The 21,671-nt window shown below is 39.4% G+C and overlaps 1 long non-coding RNA gene across 1 annotated transcript; it reads left to right on the top strand.

Moving 5' to 3' along the window:
* Positions 1 to 358: 358 nt before the first annotated feature.
* On the top strand, positions 359 to 4,005 carry LOC141276606 (uncharacterized). Its single transcript, XR_012326500.1, has 2 exons — positions 359 to 509; positions 3,626 to 4,005. It is a non-coding gene; the product is annotated as an uncharacterized lncRNA (long non-coding RNA).
* Positions 4,006 to 21,671: the final 17,666 nt, after the last annotated feature.

Below are 21,671 nucleotides of genomic sequence, written 5' to 3'. Positions count from 1 at the left end.
TGTCTTTATTTACCTAGCATGACACCAATCTACTAACTCTATTATTCAAAAGTGGCACCTTTTCTATTTCCTTTGTTATAGCTCCCTAGCATGAATTTGACAGTTTTCATGCAGGAAAGGAAAATGAACGTTTCTGGACTTTTATGAGACTTCTTGTATTTGCTTATTAATTGCTCCACTGACCTTGTAACTAGCTTCCTCTCTTTGATCTGATACTTTCTTATTTTGTGCTTGCAGATGTTTTAAAATGTTCCAATATTTTTCCCCCTGGGTAAACTGGATGCTTTGTGGTAGCGGCTGACGTAGTTTGCTTGGCCACCAAGGCTTAATTTGATAACTTCTCCTAACAAGTAGGACATTTAAACGAGGATGAGAAGGATTACCAGGCTACGCTAATCTAAATTTGAGATAGTCTTCAATGGATTGCCTAGCTAGTGAGTTACATCTTTTTTTGGAAGGAAGGGATTGCCGTGTATAGCCTGCCAAACTCCTGATTTTACAAGTTCACAGTAAGTATTTGTACAAATTAAAGTCAATTTAAAATATAAATTACTGAAAGGAAACATAGGCTTTTAAAGAGCCAGATAATTGATTTAAAAAACTTAAATGCCTGCTTTCTTCAGAATATTTGAAACAAGTCATAAGAAAGTTTGAAAAGTTAACCATGGAGTAAGCATCCAAGAAATTATTGAAGTATATAATTTTATTGAACTTAATAATTAAAATTATGAAAAGGTCATAAAATATTTACACTCCTCAGTAATCAGTAACTATTTCGAATAGTCGTTTTCTAAGGCCATGGAAAGCTATGGTTCTCTTTAATTAACTAATTAAACTAAATAGTGTTTAACTTTTGTTTTTAGAAACACATCTTGTTTTTTTCATTTCTTAAAGAAAATTGTAATTTACTGTACTTTTATCAAGGGTCAGACTTTAATTATCACTGTTAAGCAACAATAGAGAAATACAATAAAATGATTTTTTGCATTGAGGAGCAACTATTTATAGATGATAATAATACCAATAATAAGTAGTCACACATACCTTCTGTAGGCAGAAGAAAAAATGTGAAATAAGACCAAATTATATCTAAAGCAAAGGTATAGGTTTTATATGCGCATGCTAAATAAAGAACTTCCCAGATACTAACCCAAATGGGCACCAAGGTCATAATCACAGGAATATTACAGTGTGAAGGTGGGAGGATTCAGGGCACCACATGGTGCAGCCACTCTGGAGCCTTCTCTGGAGGTGAGTGTTAGGTATCAAAGCTGTACACCCCAAAAGAGTAATTATTAAATTTGGGAACTTGATAGAAGGAACCATTCAAATTCTATGCCATAGTAACTTGAGCTGTTGTAAATTTTTGTGTTGTTTTTTGAGATGAATTTTATTTTTATTTCATATTGGACTATAGCTGTTTCACAATGTGTTAGTTTCAGGTGTACAGCAAAGTGTTTTAATTATACATATACATATATTTATTCTTTTTCAAATTCTTTTCCCATTTAGGTTATTATAGAATATTGAGCTGAGTTCCCTGTGTTATACAATAGGTCCTTGTTGTAAATTTTGAATGGCTATAAAAAGTCGGTTATGATTTATTTTCTCTATAAAATGTACCTGATCATGTCTCTGGGCACACCTTGTCCCCATTCAAGCAGATCTGTTCTACTACACACCATCCGGAAGACTGCTTTCCTACACAGGGATGGAGAACTCAGCTTTGCCTCTGGCGACATCTCAGCTTGTCCCTTATGACCTTGGGCAGGTCACTTAACCTCTCTGAAGTTTAACTTCCACATCTGTAAACCATAAAGATAATTACACCCAATTCTTCAGGTTCCTGTGTGGATTAAATGAGATACTGCATGATAGTGCCCCGTGAGTGCCGGATAAATGCTAACTGCTGTTACCTCCAGTATTCCCTCCGTAGACTTCGAGTGAGCCTTCTTGGTCAGGCCTTTCAGCCTTTACATCTCTTATTGCAATATTGTCACTAGAAAGGGGTGGAGTGTTAGCTTCAATAAGTCTGCATTTGCCGCTGTGAGGGTCCTGTGTGCACAGCACCTGGATTTCTCTGAAGAAAAGCCATTAGAACCAGATTTGCTGCTTCCGCCAGCAGAAGCAAAGCACTTTAACTTCATTAGCACAGCCCTGCCTGTCAATAGCTTTTCAAATGGTCAGGACAGTAAAAGTTCTTTTCAGCTTGGGGCTATTTTGCATTATCTTTAAGGGACACTTTCTCCCTGGAGAGGCCACCTGCCTCTTAAAAGTTGAGAGGGTCTCTCTGCTCAGTCCTGAGCTTTCACACAGCTGCTGAAGGCAGACACACATTCCTAGCATTTGGCATCACAAAGGGGGCTCAAAGGCTGGGCAAGAACCTTGCTGTCATTTTGTCAACCTCTTGCCTATTTTTCCCCAGACTTCCCCCAGATTTTCATTAGGGCTCAAGCTGGAACAAGGAAACACAATACTATCAGAATAGGCAGTAGTATTTTTTTTATTAAGCTTTTTATTTGAGATGACTGCAGATTCACATGCAGTCATCAGAAATAATAGAAATCCTGTGTACTGCCTAACTTGCAACTTTGACTCAGTTTCCCCCAATGGTAACATCTTGAAAAACGAAAGTACAATATCCTGAATATTGACATTGAAAAAAAGGTACAGAAAAATTCCATCACCACCTCCCTGTCCTACTTCACCCCTCCTCCATCCCTGACCTCTGGCAACCTCTACTCTGTTTTCTATTTCTATAATTTTGTCATTTCAAGAATATTACAAAGATGGACTCATACAGTGTATAACCTTTTGGTATTGTCTTTTTCCATTCAGCATAATGCCCTGGAGATTCATCCACTAGATTGTGTATCTGTACCTTGTTCCTTTTCATTGCTGAGTAGTATTCCCTTGTATGAATATATCATGGTTTGTTTAATCATTCACCCACTGAAGTACATCTGAGTTGTTTCCAATTTTAAGCTAATATGACTAAATCTTCCTTGAATAGCCATATACTGTTTTTACGTGACTCTTAGTTTTAATTTCCCTGCAATAAATGTCCAATTGCAGGCTTGTATTGTAGTTGCATGTTTAGCTTTATAAGAAACTGCCTACCTGTTTTCCACAGTGACTCTACCATGGTATATTCTACGAACAGTGTAGAATGGATCTAGTATAATCTGCCTCCTCTCCAGTATTTGGTATTGTTACTGTTATTTAGTTTGTCTATTCTGACAGGTGTGAAGTGATATCTCACTGTGGTTTTAATTTGCATTTCCTCAATGGCTAATGACATTGAATATTATTTTGCAATAGTCTTTTGCAGATGGTATAATTTAAGAGCTGGAAAGAATTGGACAGATTCATTTCAGTGATTGAGCCCAAAATTAATGTATTTGGTTGAGAGTCATGTCCCAGTGAGAGAGAGAGAGAGAGAGGCACTTGGCTCTGAACTCAGGTCTCCTAAATCCCAGCCCAGTGATGTTTACACCAGATCCTATCTCTAGGACACATCAGGGACGATTTGCTTGCTCTGATTAGGTGGTAAGGCTGATTAAGAATGTATATAAGTAGGGCTTCCCTGGTGGCGCAGTGGTTGACAATCTGCCTGCCAATGCAGGGGACACAGGTTCGAGCCCTGGTTTGGGAAGATCCCACATGCCGCGGAGCAACTGGGCCTGTGAGCCACAACTACTGAGCCTGCGCATCTAGAGCTTGTGCTCCACAACAAGACAGGCCGCGACAGTGAGAGTCCCGCACACCACGATGAAGAGTGGCCCCCGCTCGCCACAACTAGAGAAAGCCCACGCACAGAAACGAAGACCCAACACAGCCAAAAATAAATAAATAAATAAGTTTTTTTAAAAAAAGAATGTATATAAGTAAAAAAAAAAAAACAAAAGAATGTATACAAGTAATCCAGCAATTGCAACTGTGTAGTATTTAGCACATATCTGCCATCTACTAAGAACTCAATAAATAAGTGAATTTATGTCTATATCTATGTCTATATCTCACCTTATTGTGGGAGCTAACATTTTTCGTTTCTTTAAAGTAGGCATGTTATTTCCTGCCTTATCCTTTCAGAGCAGGAAATAAAGAAAATAGGATTTAAAAAAATAAAAACAGAAACATTTCAAATATTGCCAAAAATAGAGAAAAAGAACAAACATGTCTGTTCAATCTATCCTGTAGGTCTCATTGTGGGTTACTAGGGTTAGTAATGGGGAGGGGGGGATCTTGGGGACCCAGGAGTTCATCCTCCTGATTTGCAGATGAGGACACAGGAGCTCACAGAAATGAAGTCCCCTCTCAGGCGCTGCTCGGGAGGGGCTTAGAGGAGCTGGGATTGAAGGTGTTTCCCAGCAGGGAGCCCAGTGCCCCTGACTGAGCCCCTGCCATGTTCTCGTACAGGACAGGGACACTGGAGACCCAGGGTTCTGTTTACCATGAAGGCCTTTTGGGGGTGGGAAGGGAGGTGAAGAGAGCTGGGAAACTGTAGTCACTCCCTGGGGTCAAAATTAGCCCGTGTAGCTTGACTCCTTCTAGCCCAAGGAATGTCATCACTTGTTCAGCTTTGCTGAGAGAACAACCCTTTTCATTTGGATATAAAAATGCTCAGCACTCTGATGACCGCATCTAAAGTCAGTTACCACCCAGGCCCCAGGCTGTGCCGATCCAGATGGCAGATGGAGTAAAAGGAATTCAAAACTGTGCTTAAGACAGAAAGAAAGGGGTAAACAAGGCATGCATGTAATTCAGAAAGAAGGTGTTTCGAAGTTAGGAGGTGATCACCACAGGGAAAGAAGCAAGCTTTCGCCCTGGGAGGGGGTTTCCAGCCTCAAGCTTTGTGAAATACGTCACAGAAGCAGCAACAACCCAAGGAAATGAGGGATGGCCAGAGGCCGAGGGAAATGTCCTTGTTTGGGGATCTCTGAAAGATGTGGTTTTGAGCATCTGTATCTGACTCTGAGCCAGTGCGGGCTTTCTCCGGGTGCTGCTGGAGGAGGTGGTATGAGTCCCGGAGAATCACCTGCCATCAATGTCTTCCTGGAGAAAGCAGCACCGCAAAGCTCTTATCCCACACAATTCATTCCTTGATAACAATTGTGTTTGTCCCTTCATGTCCTGAAGCAAAAGTAGCAGATGTAATAGCTGTTGAAAAAAAAATTAACTGGTATGATGACTGATTTATAGCTTCGTCATACTATAAATTATAACAGGAGACGGAGGGAAGGGCTTTTTGGAAGGCTGCTTTTCTGCAGAAGTACAAAGCCCTTGCTTCTTTTCCAGTTATTGTTAATTTGCTAAAAATAAGGTCTGTGAAATATGTAAACATCACCCTCCCCCCCATATGGAAACCGTGAATTATTCAGATAGTGGCTCTAGGTAGGCAGGAAAGAGTTGGATGTTGGCCTAAGGCCTTATGTTCCTGTCCCTGACAGGCTCTGAGCTTGTCAAAACCGCTCTTCAATCACCTGGCTAATAGTACAGTGTATTTCAGTAACTGAACTGGTCACATAATTAGAAGCATTCTCCTCTAGCTGGAAAGAAGTCTGCTGGTACATTCTTCTAAATGAAAGAAACCTGACTAGTTGTGCCAGGTTATATAATTTAATGGAGAAACTGTAGAAGGAGTCCTTGAAAAAGTATGATGGTGCATTCATTTTTGGTACAATATTAAGCACTCGAGCAGAAAGTTTCTCTTTTAACTCCCAGACAAGGCTCATTGCTGTTGTGTAAATGAACTCAGTGCAGCCAAAAGCCCCAGCTGGTTGACAGGACGGAGCCAGTGGCGACCTGAATGCGTGGGGTCTATTTGCACTTGCTCGTCACATCTTGGGCAAACCAGCACTGACGTCCAATGCGGTAGGCGTACATTTCTGCTCTCATCATTGTTATAAGCCCAGTTTTTTAAAAAACCTGTTCTTTATTTGCTCTTTAAACAACTACAACAAAAATCTGATGGTAGATCCCTCTGACCTCATTGAATCCAAAACGGCATCTCCCTCCCTTGTTCTCTCTCCCTGGCCGCTCCTTTATTTTTCCTCTTCTCTTTTTCTCTTTCATCTGGCTTCTCCACCCAAAAAGCCAAGGGAAGTGAGGTAACAATAACTTTGTTGCATTTCACCTGGCCCACCCAGAGAAAAGCTATTTCTAGGCAAGTGCGGAAAACCCAAACCTTGTGGAACTCACCCGGCCCTCTAATCTAACATCCTCTGTGTGCTGCAGAGTCTAATGTTTAATTTGAAAAACAATCCGAAAATAGCATGAAAGGAAACGTGGAATTTGCATAGCTATATATATGTTTAAGATAGTCTTTTCCAAAAACACTGTGTTTGAGAGCTGGCCCTCAAACTTGAAGTTGCCCGAATTTCATAGACTCCTCTGAGATAAGGAGTGTAATTTTCACTTGAGTGTTGGTTGATTTTCTGCACAGTCCTCTTCGTCCTCTTCATACTAGGGAGACTGATCTCAAACCCTGTCCTGCTGCAAAGCTAAAAGCTGACATTCAGAACTGTGTGCTGACTAATGCTAAATAACAATGACAATGAAGACAGGGCGATTTCTAATGTTGGATTGTCATATTTTAAGAGTCTTATTAAAATCTCCTTGTTTTTCTTTCCTTTTATTTCTACCTTTCTCTCTCTCTCTCTCTCTTTCTCTCTCTCTGTCTTTCTCTCTTTCTCTTTGCTATTTTCTTGACCTTTTCTTTTCCCTTTTTTTGAAAGAAAATTTTTTCTTTATTTATTTATTTATTTATTTATTTTATTTATTTTTTTTTTTGCGGTACGCGGACCTCTCACTGCTGTGGCCTCTCCCGTTGCGGAGCACAGGCTCCGGACGCGCAGGCTCAGCGGCCATGGCTCACGGGCCCAGCCGCTCTTCAGCATGTAGGATCTTCCCGGACCGGGGCACAAACCCGTGTCCCAAACCCGTGTCCCCTGCATCGGCAGGCGGACTCTCAACCACTGTGCCACCAGGGAAGCCCCCTACACCTCATTTTTGTAGGCAAAGCCTTGGTTTGGTTTAATCCAGCTACCTGCAGATGGACTTTTTTCACTGTCAAGCCCTTTGGAGGCTGACTTCTATTTCCAAAACTCTAAGTTTAATAGCTGGAGAAGAATAACAAAAATTTGCCATTTCAGGTTTCCTAGAGATTCAGTCATAATCAATTCAGTCATAATCAATGGTAAAGATTGTTTTAAAACAATCTTACAGACAGGTGCTAGAAATCCAGGTGTGAAGCATAAGCTCCTCACTTAGAAAGGGTTGCTCTTCAGGTCAAGGTGCAGGGCAGAGAGGCTGCAGAACTCATGCGGTGAAAACATTTAAGGGAGAGTAATAACCAGTGTGTAGATCTTTACAAAAGGGGTTCTTATCTTGGGATCCATCAGCAGATCCATGGGTAGCAGTTAGAGTGTCCGTGAACTTAGATAGGAAAAAAATTACTTCTTTCTGTTTCCTACGCTTTAGTTGAAATATAACTTTTCCATCAATTATAAATATGGACAAATCCCCATGGTATGATAATATCAGCCCTCTGTCACACATCACATTACAGCTAGTTGTCACAGGTATCCCAAACTGTTCTTTATGCTCGTATCACTACCTTGAAATTATGGTAAAGATTAGACCCACTACTAGATCTTTCTATTTAACAATTATTTTACCACAATTACAAATATTATTATAACTATTTCAATATAATTGTTTTCCTTAATAATCTTATACATTTTACTCAATGCATTCAAAATCATTGTTCTGAGAAGCAGTCAGTGAATTGTCAAATGACGCCCTGACACAATAAAGGTTAAGAATCTTGGTTTGGAGATTAAATGATTCTTCCAACTAGATATTTTGTGGTTCTAGACTTTGGGCAAGTGGGGGGCTATAGAAAGTAGGAGAGAGGGGAACTTGGAATTTGTCTTGGGCCTAGAAGAGCTGCTGCTTACCTCTGTTGGGCCAGTGTCCAGAGCTAAACATCCAAATAACCCTCCTAAAATGTAGAGAAACAGAAAACAGCCCGTGCTAGGCAGCAGATGTGGGGAAAATAAGAAAACAAAGCAAAACACAACTAAAAACCCCACTGAGGGATTAACAGATACACACTACTACATATAAAATAGATGAATAACAGAGGCCTACTGTATAGCACAGAGAACTATATTCAGTATCTTGTAATAACCTATAATGGAAAAGAATCTTGAAAAGAATATATATATTTGTATATATATAAAATACATATATATGTATTATATAATAATGTATATAATATATATATATAACTGAATCACTTTGTTGTAAACCTGAAACTAATACAACATCATGGATCAACTATACTTCAATAAAAAAAGGGTGAGAAAACCCACTGAAAATCTTGTAGCACAAAGTGTTTCTTATCATTTCTTCCCTTTTTTGCACATATTTTTCCTGGTGTTAATCCCCAAACTCCCCTTTTTTAAGCAGTTTTAGATTCTAGAAGATACCCATCCCCTTTGATGTTACTTTGCATAAGCATTTGTAGGCAAAGCAGCATTTACAGAACTCTCACTCACAAGTTGTCCTGCCTGACTCTTTACTAATATTGCAACAATGACAAAAGGCCAGCTTGCTACAAGAGTTAGTATTATCTGCAGGTATGAGGTTGGTTTATTTGCAAGACCTACCTCAGCAGGGGCCAGGGATGTAAGCTGATAGCCACTGTGTGTGTTAAATTAACTCAGGGAGTTACTGATTGACATAAAGTGAGTTTAATGAGACTTAAAGTTTCCCCAGAGTTTCTGTTAAAAAATTCTCATCAGAATAAAATTGAGAAGAGGAGGTCTTGTCAGGAAAAGCTATTTTTTTTTTTTTTTTTTTTTGCTTCTATTATACCTTCTGATTCTGGAAAGTGGTGGAAAGGAGAGCAAGGAAGGAAGAATGTGGGCAGTAAAGGTGGGCAGTGAAGTTTATGGGGGCCAAGGGACAGGAACAAACTTTGCAGTCACAGAATAGGTTCAAATCCCAGCTCTGCAACTTTACTGGCTGTGTGATCTTGGGCTTGTTGCTTAACTTCTCTGAGCTTCAGTTCTCCATCTATAAAATAGACAAAATTATGGCCCCAGCTTATAGAGTTATTGTGAGAATTCGATGACATAGGATGTACAAGATGTTTGGCGCCGTGCCTGGCATATGTAATGAGAACTTAATAGCGGATAGCTCCCGCAGGGGTGGTGCTGAGATGGGGTGAGTATGTCAGCAGGAAGGAGAAACAAGTGTATGAGCAGCTGCTATCTTGACCCACCTGCTGGGTTTGTCTCTAATCAACCAGCCAGTCCTGTTCCACTGGGAAGGGGTGTTCTCTACACTGGACTGCCAGCAGCCTGGCCTCCTTCCTTTACTATTAATAATCTTGGTTGCCTTATTGAATGACTGGCTTGTCTCAGTTTTTCTAACTTCAAAATCAGGGTCTTAATGATAGTTAATATCCACCTATCTCACAAGATGGATGAACTAGTATACATGTGAAGTCATGGTATTTTTCAAAGACAAGATAGTGACTCCACTACTCCCATAATGAGGGTGTGAGCAGTGAGGTAAATGTATATATAGATGCCTATCTGTACCTGGTTTTTTTCTATGTAGACTACCTAGTTAATGTTTTAAATGGGATAATCATTTAACTGATAAATAAGTCATGTGAAAGTCTTTGTAAACAGTAAGAATTATTTAAGCCAGCACTTTATAATTTTATTAGTGTTGTTCAAAATAAAAATAATTTGGTCATTGGGAAATTGCCCTCTGTAATCCTTTGGCCCTCTGTCAGGGAAGAACTTAAGTCTGTCAAAGGGTATGAGAACTCTAAGTTCTCATCCTGGATGATAACTAAGGAACCAGGGATGTTCCTGAATGATTTAGAATCTCATCTTCCTCTTCTGTGAGATAAGAATATCCTGGACTTGACCTATGTTTAGCATTCTTAATAACCATTCTTGGAATATGGTGTTAAAAAGTGGTTGATGGAGGGTATAGCAGATAAAATTTTGAGTAGTCCTGCAAATACTCCTTGCTTCTTCCAATACCCAGTGATATAAACCTCATTCATTAAAAAAACAGACCAAAAAAAACACCTCTCTTAAATCTATTTATGTCTTAGTTAGGACTTTTTAAAAAGTTCAGAGGGTGGTTAGAAACACTCGTAATGGTCTCTCACCTCCCACAGTGGTACGTTTGGACCTGGAAAAACTTGAAAATGAAGGCTGCCTTGTCTCTAAACCTGTGTGCTTATTTAAGCCAATAAATATTTTACACATGTTATCATTTAGAGCCTAGGTTACGCTGTTCTTTATTTATTAAAAGAGTTCATCAACAAAAAGCATAGCTCATCTACTCTGGGACTGAATCATTCATCTTGTTTGATTGTGGGGAGAGAAACATCATAGGGAGATTCGATTTGCCATATTACTGTGTGCAAAACTGGCTAAAGTACTGGAAGGAAAACAAAGGGAATTAAGATATGATTCTGTCTTTAGGAAGAAAATGATCAACTGTTGTCTAAAAGGCTGTCAGTACCTCCTCCAACCAGTGAGAAGAAACCAACTGGCTGCTGATGCTTTGATCTTCACTTGCCTGCATCCGTGCTGGCCTCTGGAGCAGCAGTGTGGCATAGGTATCCAGGCCCGTGGGATGATTCACCCAGGACTAATTTCATGATGGTTATTATTAATAGTACTAGGCTAATTTGCATTGATGATTCTTGATTCAAAGTGATATTGTGCCTGTTTTAAAAATAGAGTGATAACTTATTGGCAGAGTAACTCTTGAGAAGTCAGGAAGGCAGAGCTCTTTACAAAATTGGTGGCCAATATCCAGGCTTGGTTTGAAAACCATGCTTTGAGGGAGGCTCATTTCTTGTGCTTGGCCAGAACAGCTCAGAGATGCTGAATTATAATTTGCTGCTTTTCAATCCAAGATTTGGCTATACATTTAGATTAGTTTATGCAAAATTGGCAGAGGTTGAATTCTAGCTTTTTTTAGTGTCTTAAGTCTGATCATTTCCCTCTGGTTAGTGTGGAGAGAACTAAAGCCTTCTGTTCTGACCAAACAACCACAACCTAAATAGGCCAAGACACTAGGAAAATACCAGGGCAAGTGAAATGAAGAGTGCCGTTTAGAGCAGCCAAGCTGAGGCATGGAGCTCAAACCGATGCTGGGACAGCCTGAGCAATGTCTCCAGAGGCCTGACGCACTTTGCATATGAAGCTCTAAAGTAGGGGTGGTTTACATAAGTCAGGAAAAATTCAAGTACTAAATAGCTCTGTTTCTTATGATCTACTGTTATCTTTGCTTCTGTGTACCACTTTGGGAACTGTGTTATTCTTCCCTGGGGACCCATTCCTTCCTCCCTTTCAGTCCCTGAGGTTCGGATGGAACTGACTCGCTTTCCACCTCCACCAGCCCATACCTGGGCTGGGATGGCTACATAACACATACCTGACCCATTAGACCAATAATCAGATCGATCATGATCTACCATCCAATTAGGGAGTGTTAGACCTAGGTGTTTTGCTAGAGATTTTAGAAAAGAGGTCCTGTCCTTCTTCTAGATATGTAGATATCTAGAAGTAGAAATACCGGTACCAATGTGGATATAATGGTAGAAGGCAAACCTAACACTCCTGGAGACCATCTTTGTTGCCACATGGAGGGAGCTTGTCTGAGAATGAAGCCAAGCCAGAGGAAAGCAGAGTTGAGAGACAGTAAAAGTATACCATTTGAATATCATTAAATGAGGATCTAAGTCAAGCTTTACCTAAAGTGACAGGTGTAATTAACTGATTTATTTTTACACAGGACAATTTGAGTTAGGTTTCTGTTATTTGCAATGGAAAGTGCTCTGATTAGTATACTGTCTTTTGTAAATCCTGTGTATCAGTCAGCTATTGCCACAATAATGCTGCATAACAAAATACCTAAAAAAACTAAGAGACATCCAACAATAGTCATTTCTTTTTCTTTTTTTTTAGTCATTTCTTTCTTATGTATTTGTGAGTTAGCTGGGATTGGGTTAGTCTAAACTGGGTTGGATTGGGCTTTGTTCCAAGCTTCAGGTTGGATCAAGTCTACCCCATGAATCTCACATTCTCTTTGGACAGGTGGCTATTTAGGGTATATTGCTCTTCTCATGGTGACTGACAAAAATGCCAGATAGCAGTCCCAACATAAGCACAGTTTGAGCCTCTGGTTATGTCCTGTTCACTAACATTGCACTGACCAAAACAAGTAATTTGATCAAATCCAATGTCAAAGTGGGGAAAGCCAATTCCATTGGAGGTGCAAAGGAGAGAGTGAATATTTAGTGAACAATAATCTAAACTACTACAGTCTGAATTTATACCAAAGGCAATAAGGACTGCCTATTATAAAATCATGTGATTTAAAAACTACAGGGCTATAAATATAGTGATAAATGAACGATATACAACATTTTAAATAAGTTAATGTAACAAATGGTGATTGATTTTTTTAGCACTGAGCACTGTGTATTCCTGAAAGATTCAATCTTCTGATTTGTTTCTAATATGGAGGATGTTGATATTGGTTTTGAAATGAGTAGAACATCATACGGGTGCCTCTTTCTGACCAAGATATTATTTCAGTCATATATGATACATGTAGCTATCAAATGACTTAGGAATTCAATAAGAATTTAGTTTAATTTTGAAATTTTACATCACACAGTGTGCAAATATTGTGAACTCCAGCAGTCTACAATTAAAGGGCAATATCTGAATGCATAATAATAATGGCTGTCATTCTTTTAAGTATCTCCTAGTTTCAAGTACTTTGCTAAATGAGGCTCACTGATGTTAAGTAATGTGACCAAATTCTGATAAGGGCCAGAGAAAAGACATCTACCTGGGTCTCTGCTGCGTTAGGACTTGAGCCTTTATTTTACTACATTATAGGAAGTCTAGGTTAGACAATGAAGATGAGTTGGCGGCAATTCTAGAAAATGTCACTGCACTGATAAATGAAACCATTGCTCCACTCCTGCTTCGAGGCAGGAGGTCAGATTAGGCAAAGAGAGGTTTGGTTAGAGAAGATGACTGAGGGCAGCAGCTTGGTATGATGGTGAAAAGCATAAGATCTTAGGAGGCTTGCCTGGGGTAGTTTTCTGCCTTGTACCAGGCGGAAGACAGTTGTCCTGACCTACAAATTCATTGTGGGGAGTTAATGTCGTACTGCATGAAAAGATCTTTATATAACCTGTGGCCAAGGGAACACAGTTGTAAAATCCAGTCAAAAACAAAAACAGACTAGCTCTCCATCCTGGTGATTCTATAACTTTCTTCGGTAAAACAGAGTCTGAACCTGGTAATCTCTTGAAGTCACTTTTGATCCTTGTGGTGGTATTTAGATTTGGGGACTTTTCTAACCACCTGAAAAAAATTTAATGGGTGGCAACGTCCTTGGTTTTGTGTGAGTAACAACAGTTGGTATCCAGGCTGCCTAAATGATCACAGTTGGGCAGAAAAAGTTCCTGAGAAAGCAGAAACTTTGTCAAATCCCACTTCACTATCTTGATGCAAAGTTTTATAGTTAAAATCTTTGGATGGAAAATAGGATTTTTTTTTTTATCTTTACTCTGAGTTGGGACGACATTGGACTGAGGGTGGAGTGTGAAGTAGTTGGAGTTGGTAATAGAGTCTCCTTCCCTCAAGAAAATGAAGAGGAAAAAATATCTCCTCAGAATTTGTCATGTCTGCTCTACTATATAACAGTTTATTGGTGATAAAGTGGATGATGGTCATGATAACATATAGGATGCAGTTAATACACGACTATGATTCTGTTTATAAGGCACTTTTCAAACTAGGTAAGCCCAACTTGAAAATAATTGCATAGGAGGGGTGGTTCCAGACACGTGGAGGCACAATTCTCCATTCTCATTTGAGCGTGGAGACAACTAGGTCTAGGGCATGTGCCCACTTCTCTCAGGCTGTGAAGGGGGAGGAAATCTTGATGTATTTCTGTAAGTCTTCTTCTTCTCTTCTATTTTTAGGGTGGGAGGGTGGCTTCCCTGCTGGATAAAGATCTGAGCAAACATACAGGATTGGGAAAGGCCCAGAAAACAGAGTCAGACACCTCCCTCTGGCAAAATCCTGAGTGAATAGATGGGGGCCTGAGTGGCAGCAAGCATGTGACCTGTCAGAACACGAAATGAGAGGACTTCCAAAGTCCTGGCCTCGCCCAGAGAATATCTTGCCTCCCATTTCTAAACGTTAGTTCTGAGGACCCAGAAGGGGAGTGGTGCATTACTCCCGAGAGATCTGCTTACAAAGGGAGCAAGGAGGTTCAGCCCTCAACTATTTTGAGTTTCATAGGCACCGTGACATGACTGTACCATGCTATTATTTTTGTGACTCCAGGAACTCATTTGACCTAGCTTTCTCTCAGGTTTTTTTTTTTTTTTTTTCATTTGAAGAAATATAGGTGATGGGTTAAATCAGTAGCTTTAAAATTGTGAGCCTCAGATCTCTGGCAGTCCTTAGAAACCTCAGAAGATCTCAACAGTCCCCTCAGTTTTGGCAGACAAGTAGGGAAAGCGAGAAGGACTCCACTCCCTACACAGCCCCCTTCACTTAGAATTCTTTCTCACTTGGGGTTTTGTAGATGACTCTGAACAACTGCTGTCCTTAACCATTTGGAAGCCACTGTACTAACTGGTCTTGAAACTCCCCTCTAGCTCTGTGGTCCTTCATGACTCTGAGCATTGGAGTCAGGTTCAGAGTTTATTCCTTCTCAGGAGAATGTTCTCAGGAGTTCTCATACTCCAGTGTTATGAGTATCACAAGTGGCCCTGGGATAAAAGAAACAAAAAGATAAGATACCTGCCCTCAAGGATTTTACTGTCTAATGAAGAGAAAGAGAGGTAAATCCATCATTGATTAAATGGAGTCTTAAGCCAAGAAGAGAGAGAACAGAGAGTGGATTGCTCAAGTCTAGCTGAGAGGGCCAGAGGAAGCTTCAAAGAGAAGAAGGCCTCTGAGCTGGACTTGACAGGTAGAGAGGCATTGTACGGGAAGATGTGTATGATCTGACAGTGTAATTCAGATCTATCCATTCTCTCCTTGAAATATTATGAGTGATTCCCAATGTACCTAGAATACAAGCCAAACCCTTTCGTAGGGCTACCAGGCCATTACGATGTGCCCCATGACTTCCTCAGACTCTGCTCCTGGTCTCCTCCAGGCTCATCATCCTCTCATCTCCACTCTTCAACACTCCATGCTCATTCCCACCAGTGACTTTCACCTTTGTTATTCCCTCTGGCTGAAATGCTTTTCCCTCAGAGTCTTCAGTAATGACTCCTCCTCATACTCTGGTGTCAGAATAAGTGCAGGAGCCCCTTGTCAACATTTCCAGTTTTCGTTCTCTGATTCCTTCTGGGATTGATCATAACTTGCTGGCCCCTTGAGATTAGAGAACACTGGGTGACATGACTTGGTGAATGCAGTGGAAGTGGAAGTAACACTTGCAACTTCCAGGAAGAATCATTTTCTTTCCAGTTTGAAGCTTTACAATGTTTTATTTTTCTGTGATTGGGACACAGAGACTCTCCTAGACCCATGCGAGACTCTGCCTAAGCGAGAAATTCTAAATGTTTATTGATTTTAGCCATTGACATTTTAGGGATTGCTATCCTGACTGATATAGATCCTTCCTAACTGCCACTCTTAAAGTTGCCCCTCCCCCTTGACTACAAATTACTTTCTATCTATGTTTACTTTTTTCATTGCACTTATCTGAAATTATGCTGCTTGCACATTTATTTGTTATTGATCTCTCTCCATGAAAATATAAAATTCATGAGAAGAGTGTCTTACGTGTCTTGTTCTATATCCTCAGTCATTAGACAAGTCCCTGGTACAAAGTCCCTCAAGAACAAATGAACACAAAGTGTATCTGTGCCACAAGGGGACAGTGTGACTAACCTCCAGAGAAAGGAAACATATTTAGAAAGGCATGTATGAGAAAGCTTGAATCAATGGACCCTCTCCCCAAATTAAGAAAACATGTATAAGGAATATAGTTATTTATATGGTCTTTGTCAATCTCAATTTTCTAAATCTTAGACTCCAAAACATTAACAATTATGAAAGAATATGGGATTTAACCTAAAATCTTATTATTTATTGGTGAAGAAGTTAGATGTAAATTTTCTGCTGGGTTACAATGCAGAATTCCAGTAGAGTGAACACCAGAGCTTTTTATTATTTGTTTTGAAAGTAAGCTTTATTAAAGTTTACTATTCTAGGTAATGCAGCAGAAAAACTGTGATGGTAACAGGTATTATATGATTTTTCTTTAAGATCTGAGAATTGAAAAATAAATCTTGTTTTTTTTTCAGAGAACTGAAACCTAAATTTTAGTTTGTTTCACTTGCATTGGCATTATCTCCAATATATTCCCTGAAAAATGAATTATGTATAAGAGCACATAAATAGGAGAGCTGAGAAGTTCAGCTGGGTAAAATATTGGTTATAAAAATTTCAAAACTCATTGAGTAACCTATAGATGTAGGAGAAATTTTATTTTAAGAAGTGTTAAATTGTCTATATGACAAGAAAATTATTTTGAAATGAAATATTTTGCTCAGATGATATTGAATTACTAACTTTTCTGAAACTATAAGGACATTTTGAAGTCTGTTAAGATGATTAAAACTTCTAATGCAGCACAAAATTGTTTCTAGCTGATTTCTCAACAGTAAGTTTTGGATGAAGATCTTAAAGATGACCCTTCCCTCTTAGGAAGATGTACTGGAGCTGTTAACTTCGGATTTATCTGACTTTACAAGCTGAGTTCCCTTTAGATCATTGTCTTCCATTGGGGGCCTAATAACATAAGGGACAACTCACTTTCACTTGTATTAAGAAATTTTGAGATGATTAAAACCCTGTGGAGTCAATGAAATTAAATAATTTGCACCATTGCCCAGGGAAAGCTCAATATTATCGAGATGATTGTCTTAAGAGGAAGTCTTAAACCCAGGGTCGAGAAGGATGTCATTGTACTTTTCATAACTGCAAGCCCTCCCAAGGGAGCTCCTTTGTTCCAGTACAAACTTTGGGTATCTTTGGCATGTCTTTCTCTCATATCATCATTCTCATTTGTCAACAAGAAGCTGTATAACATGGCACTGCTGTCAGTTTCTGTTGATAGTCAGACCTGTTTATGTTTTTACCCATAACAGAGGCAAACTGTGGAAACTATCTCCTCTTTGCTTATCTGATCCTCCTTCTGCACTAGTGAAATTTCCAGTCTTTTTTTCCATCAAACATGTAAACCACTGCTGAAAAGAGTGAAATTAACTTTAGGCACTTTAAAATATTCAAGGGCATGGGGAAGGTCCATGTGCATATTGGACAGGAATGGATTCAGGGCTTGGCTCAAAGACAGTGGTCAAACTTACTATTTTCTTTTATAGGATTCTTTTTTTTTTTTTTTTTTTTTTGGGAAGGTGTTGTTTTTCTTTAAGATGATCTTTGCTGCAAATGGTAGAGAAGAGAAATCCTGCCCAAGGGAACTTAGATTCTGAGAGCTTCACAAGAGAGTGTGTAGCCATGCACGTGAGTAATTACACAGTCTGTGCAGAGCGTAGGCAGATCATTTCATGAGAATATTGCCTTGTTTGTGAAGGCAGGTATGGATGTTCTCTGTGGTAACTTGGCAACCAAAGAGATAAAGAGAGGGTAAAACATGAGCTAGTTATGGCGGCTGAGGGTGTTGTATTCTTAGACACATTCGGAAGTTTTCCCAGGGTTTTTCACCTTCGTTGGTGGTGGCCCAAAGCCACTGCTGAAGGGATAGGCCTATGTGCACATGTCCTTATCAAATGACCTTGCTCCAGTGGCTAACATTCATTGGACCGAAAAGGACCTATAATCCAAGCTGAGCCAATCATATTTTCCTCAAATCTGAACTAAGATACACAGAAACTAAAAGCAGTGAATATCAGATGCTGTCATGTGCTATCCAAAGCCCTGGGACCTTACCATGGCAGAGAACTATGGCTACCTGTGCCAAAGTTTGAAGGTTTTTCTAGTAGCCAAAGGCAGCTTTGTCCATGGTCACAGCAGGCCAGAAGCATCAGACAATTGTTGCCCTGAGGAAGTGCTCTTGCCCAATAACTTATAGGAGTTGATGTATAAACATCTCAGCATTTTTGCCCTTTGGCTGGAGCAGCTCTGACGTGCATGTTTTACGCTGATTTCCAGAGCTTTCCAGCAAGACTAAGTTCTAGTCACCCACAATAGCGACTGGCTTGATACATATGCCATTGGTTGTCTTCTCTTTCCCGTCTCGCTTCCCCACATCCTCATCAATATTTTTGGGGATCACCTCTCAAATAAAATACTGTTTCAGAGTCCACCTGTGAGGAAACCTAAATTAAGAAAGAAGCAATAAGTTCAGGTAGATTGAGCTCAGTGTTGGGTTATAGCAACCCCAAGTCACATATGTTCAAGTTGAAGTTCTGGGGGAAATAAAATTTAAAAAAAATTCCCAAACTAGTTTTCATAGCTGAGAGATGAGTAGAGGTTGAGAGGAGAGACCATACAATAAAAAGGAGAGAGCCTTCCAGTCATCCAGAAGACTGTCTGATAACCTCCTAACATTTGAGTTCTGTGAGGTTCTAAATACCTTCTTTTCTTGAGATAGCTTGAGGCATATCTGTTTCTTGCTGTCTAAATATCTCTGAATGGGACAAAAATCAACAATCAACTATGGGGGAAGATGCTGGGTCAAGAAAATGTGTTTGTGAGGAAATGCTGGTATGACGTCCATGTACTGAATGCAAGGAGTATACAAAACACTAGTGCTGAGAGCTTAATGGGGAAGGACCCAGATCTGAAGGAACTGGTGCAGGAGGTGAGAAAATTAATCTGTGATAGGAAAAATAATGATTTATTATAAACATGGAATATATAATGGAGAAAAAAAAGCTAACCATGCTTTAAAAAGAGGTACTAGTTAGTATTCTTAGAGCCTAAGTCAAAAGTGGACTAGAGATGCAATCGAGAACGCTGGTGTCCCCTGGAGTCTCATGTTGGGGTCTTTTAATCCCTTCTTTTCAGTTTCTACAAGAGGTGGGGTTGTGCAGTGTTCTGAGTTTTGTATTTTTTATTTTTGCTTTTTAAACAGATGCTCACACTCTCAGCCTAGTGAGAGGAGGACATTAAGAAGATGGAGTTAGAGGACAGGCTTGAGCAGGACCTTGTTCAGCCAGTGTGGGGCTGGAACAATTCTAGTGCTAAATGGAAGTTATCAATTCAGTGAGTATCATGGATGATTGGGAAAAAATGATTGAAGCCTCTGGGTGATCAGCAATAGGGGGAAAATTAGGGGCAAGCCTGTCACCACAAGGGGATTCCCCTGAAGATAAACGATACTTGAATTAAATAAGTAAAAATTGAAGGACATCTGGGGAAAGAAAAGGAAAAGTGTGGGCTTCCCTGGTGGCACAGTGGTTGAGAGTCCGCCTGCCGATGCAGGGGACACGGGTTCGTGCCCCGGTCTGGGAAGATCCCACATGCCGTGGAGCGGCTGAGCCTGTGAGCCATGGCTGCTGAGCCTGCGCGTCCGGAGCCTGTGCTCTGCAACGGGAGAGGCCACAACAGTGAGAGGCCCACGTACCGCAAAAAAAAAAAAAAAAAGGAAAAGTGCAAGAATGTGAGAATGGCAGAGAAAAATCAAATATGGAACGTCCTTGGTTAAGTTCTTTAATAGAACTTTCCAAAAACCGGTTGGTCATGACAGATTTTTCCCTTTATCAATTCTTCCTTTGCCTTTGCCCATCCCATGCCTCCTCCCCAACATGTCCATTTAGAATTTAAAATTTTTTCAAAATTTTTCCAAAGACAGCATTTTATAGAATTTTTCCTTTAGAATACACAAATAGATTTAAAAACCCTTCAAAGAGAACTAAATTAAGGGGTCCTGATGAGTAGTCCTATTGGTCTGTTTCCAGAGGAGAGTAAGAGGAAAAGAAGAGAGAGTGACAAAGGCTACTTTTGGTATCTGATGCCAGTTAGCCCAATGCCATAGCCAACCTTACAATGTCTTAAGAAGAAGAGGAGGAAACAATACTTTCCTTTTTTTAATTTCTAATTTTCAGTTTGAAATGAGTATATATTCACAGGAAGTTGCAAGGAAATGTACAGGAGGGGTCCCGTGCACCCTTTACCCAGCCTCTCCCAGTGTTAACATCTTATATAACTATAGTAAATATCAAAGCCAGGAAACTGACATTTCATCAGTTGTACATGCATTCGTGGGGTGTGTGTGTGTGTGTGTGTGTGTGTGTGTGTATGTGTGTGTAGTTCTATGCAGTTTTAACACATGTGTAGCTTCTTGTAATCACCACCAGAATCAAGATACACAGGTCTTTCTTCCTTGTGCTTTCCCTTTATAACCATCTCTCCTACCCCCATTCCAAACCCCTGGCAACCACTAATCTGTTCTTCATTTCTATCAGTTTTTTATTTCAAGAATGTTATATAAATGGAATCTTATAGTAACTAACCTTTATATGATTGACTGTTTTCTTTCAGTATAATTTCCTGAGGTGGATCCAAGTTGTTGGCTGTGTTAGTAGTATGTCTTCCTTTATGTTGCTGAATAATATTCCATAGTATGGGTGTATCACACTTTGTTTAACCAGTCACCCATTAAAAGATATCTATTTATTTTATGAATAAAGTTTCTATGAACTTTAATATACAAATTTCTGCAAGAACATAATTTTCCATTTCTCTGGGATAAACACAAGATTGCAATTGCTAGGGTGCATGGTAAGACCATTTTTAGTTTCTAATAGGTGTTTATTGATATCTCATTCTAGTTTTAATTTGCATTTATCTAATGGCTAATGATGTTGAATTTTCTTTTCATGTGCATATTTGTTATCTGTATATCCTTTTATATAAAAATTCTGTTCATGTCTCTTTCCCATTTTCTAATTGGGTTATTTGGTTTTGAATATTTTACTTTAAAATGAGATTTTTATGACTTCACCATTGTTTGTGTCCATTTCCCCCGCTTTATTCTAAGTTCAACCACTCTGTGAAATGAGTAAGAATGTCTGTCCTCATTTCAGAGATAGATTAAACCCCAATGAGTCTTCTTTATGTATATAAAAACTGTGAGGTAATGAGTTAAAAGGGAGCCCTGTTGTATATTGAATTCATTCAAACTCTAATGTTTGACTAAGCAGGGAAAGTCTAGAATTAACTGGATGTACCAGATTGAAAAGTAAATGACTAAGAACAACAATAAAGCTGAGGAAAACTAGCAATGCCTTTTGGGGTATCTCTTGTAAAAAACTTGTATTGAAATGTGAAAAAATACATTCTGAGATATCTGCCATTTTACAAGGAAGTTTCATATATGGTGACCACTGCTATATTTTGATTAACTTCTACCAACTAATGTTAAGTTTTCTCTTTATCTTGAATATTTTTTGTTATTCCTTGATTTCTATCAGGATTACTGAGATTTCTTCATTTCTATAATTGACTTCTTCATTTATTTCCTCTTCCTTTAGTTTGGATGTTATACTTTTTTTTTTTTTTTTTTTTGCTGTGGTTACCCTTGTATTTTGCACATGTTTTATTCAT

The sequence above is a fragment of the Tursiops truncatus genome, chromosome 15 (assembly GCF_011762595.2).
Source record: "Tursiops truncatus isolate mTurTru1 chromosome 15, mTurTru1.mat.Y, whole genome shotgun sequence".
NCBI lineage: Eukaryota > Metazoa > Chordata > Mammalia > Artiodactyla > Delphinidae > Tursiops > Tursiops truncatus.
Note: the sequence above shows the minus strand (reverse complement) of the source record. Positions and strands in the feature narration are given on the sequence as shown.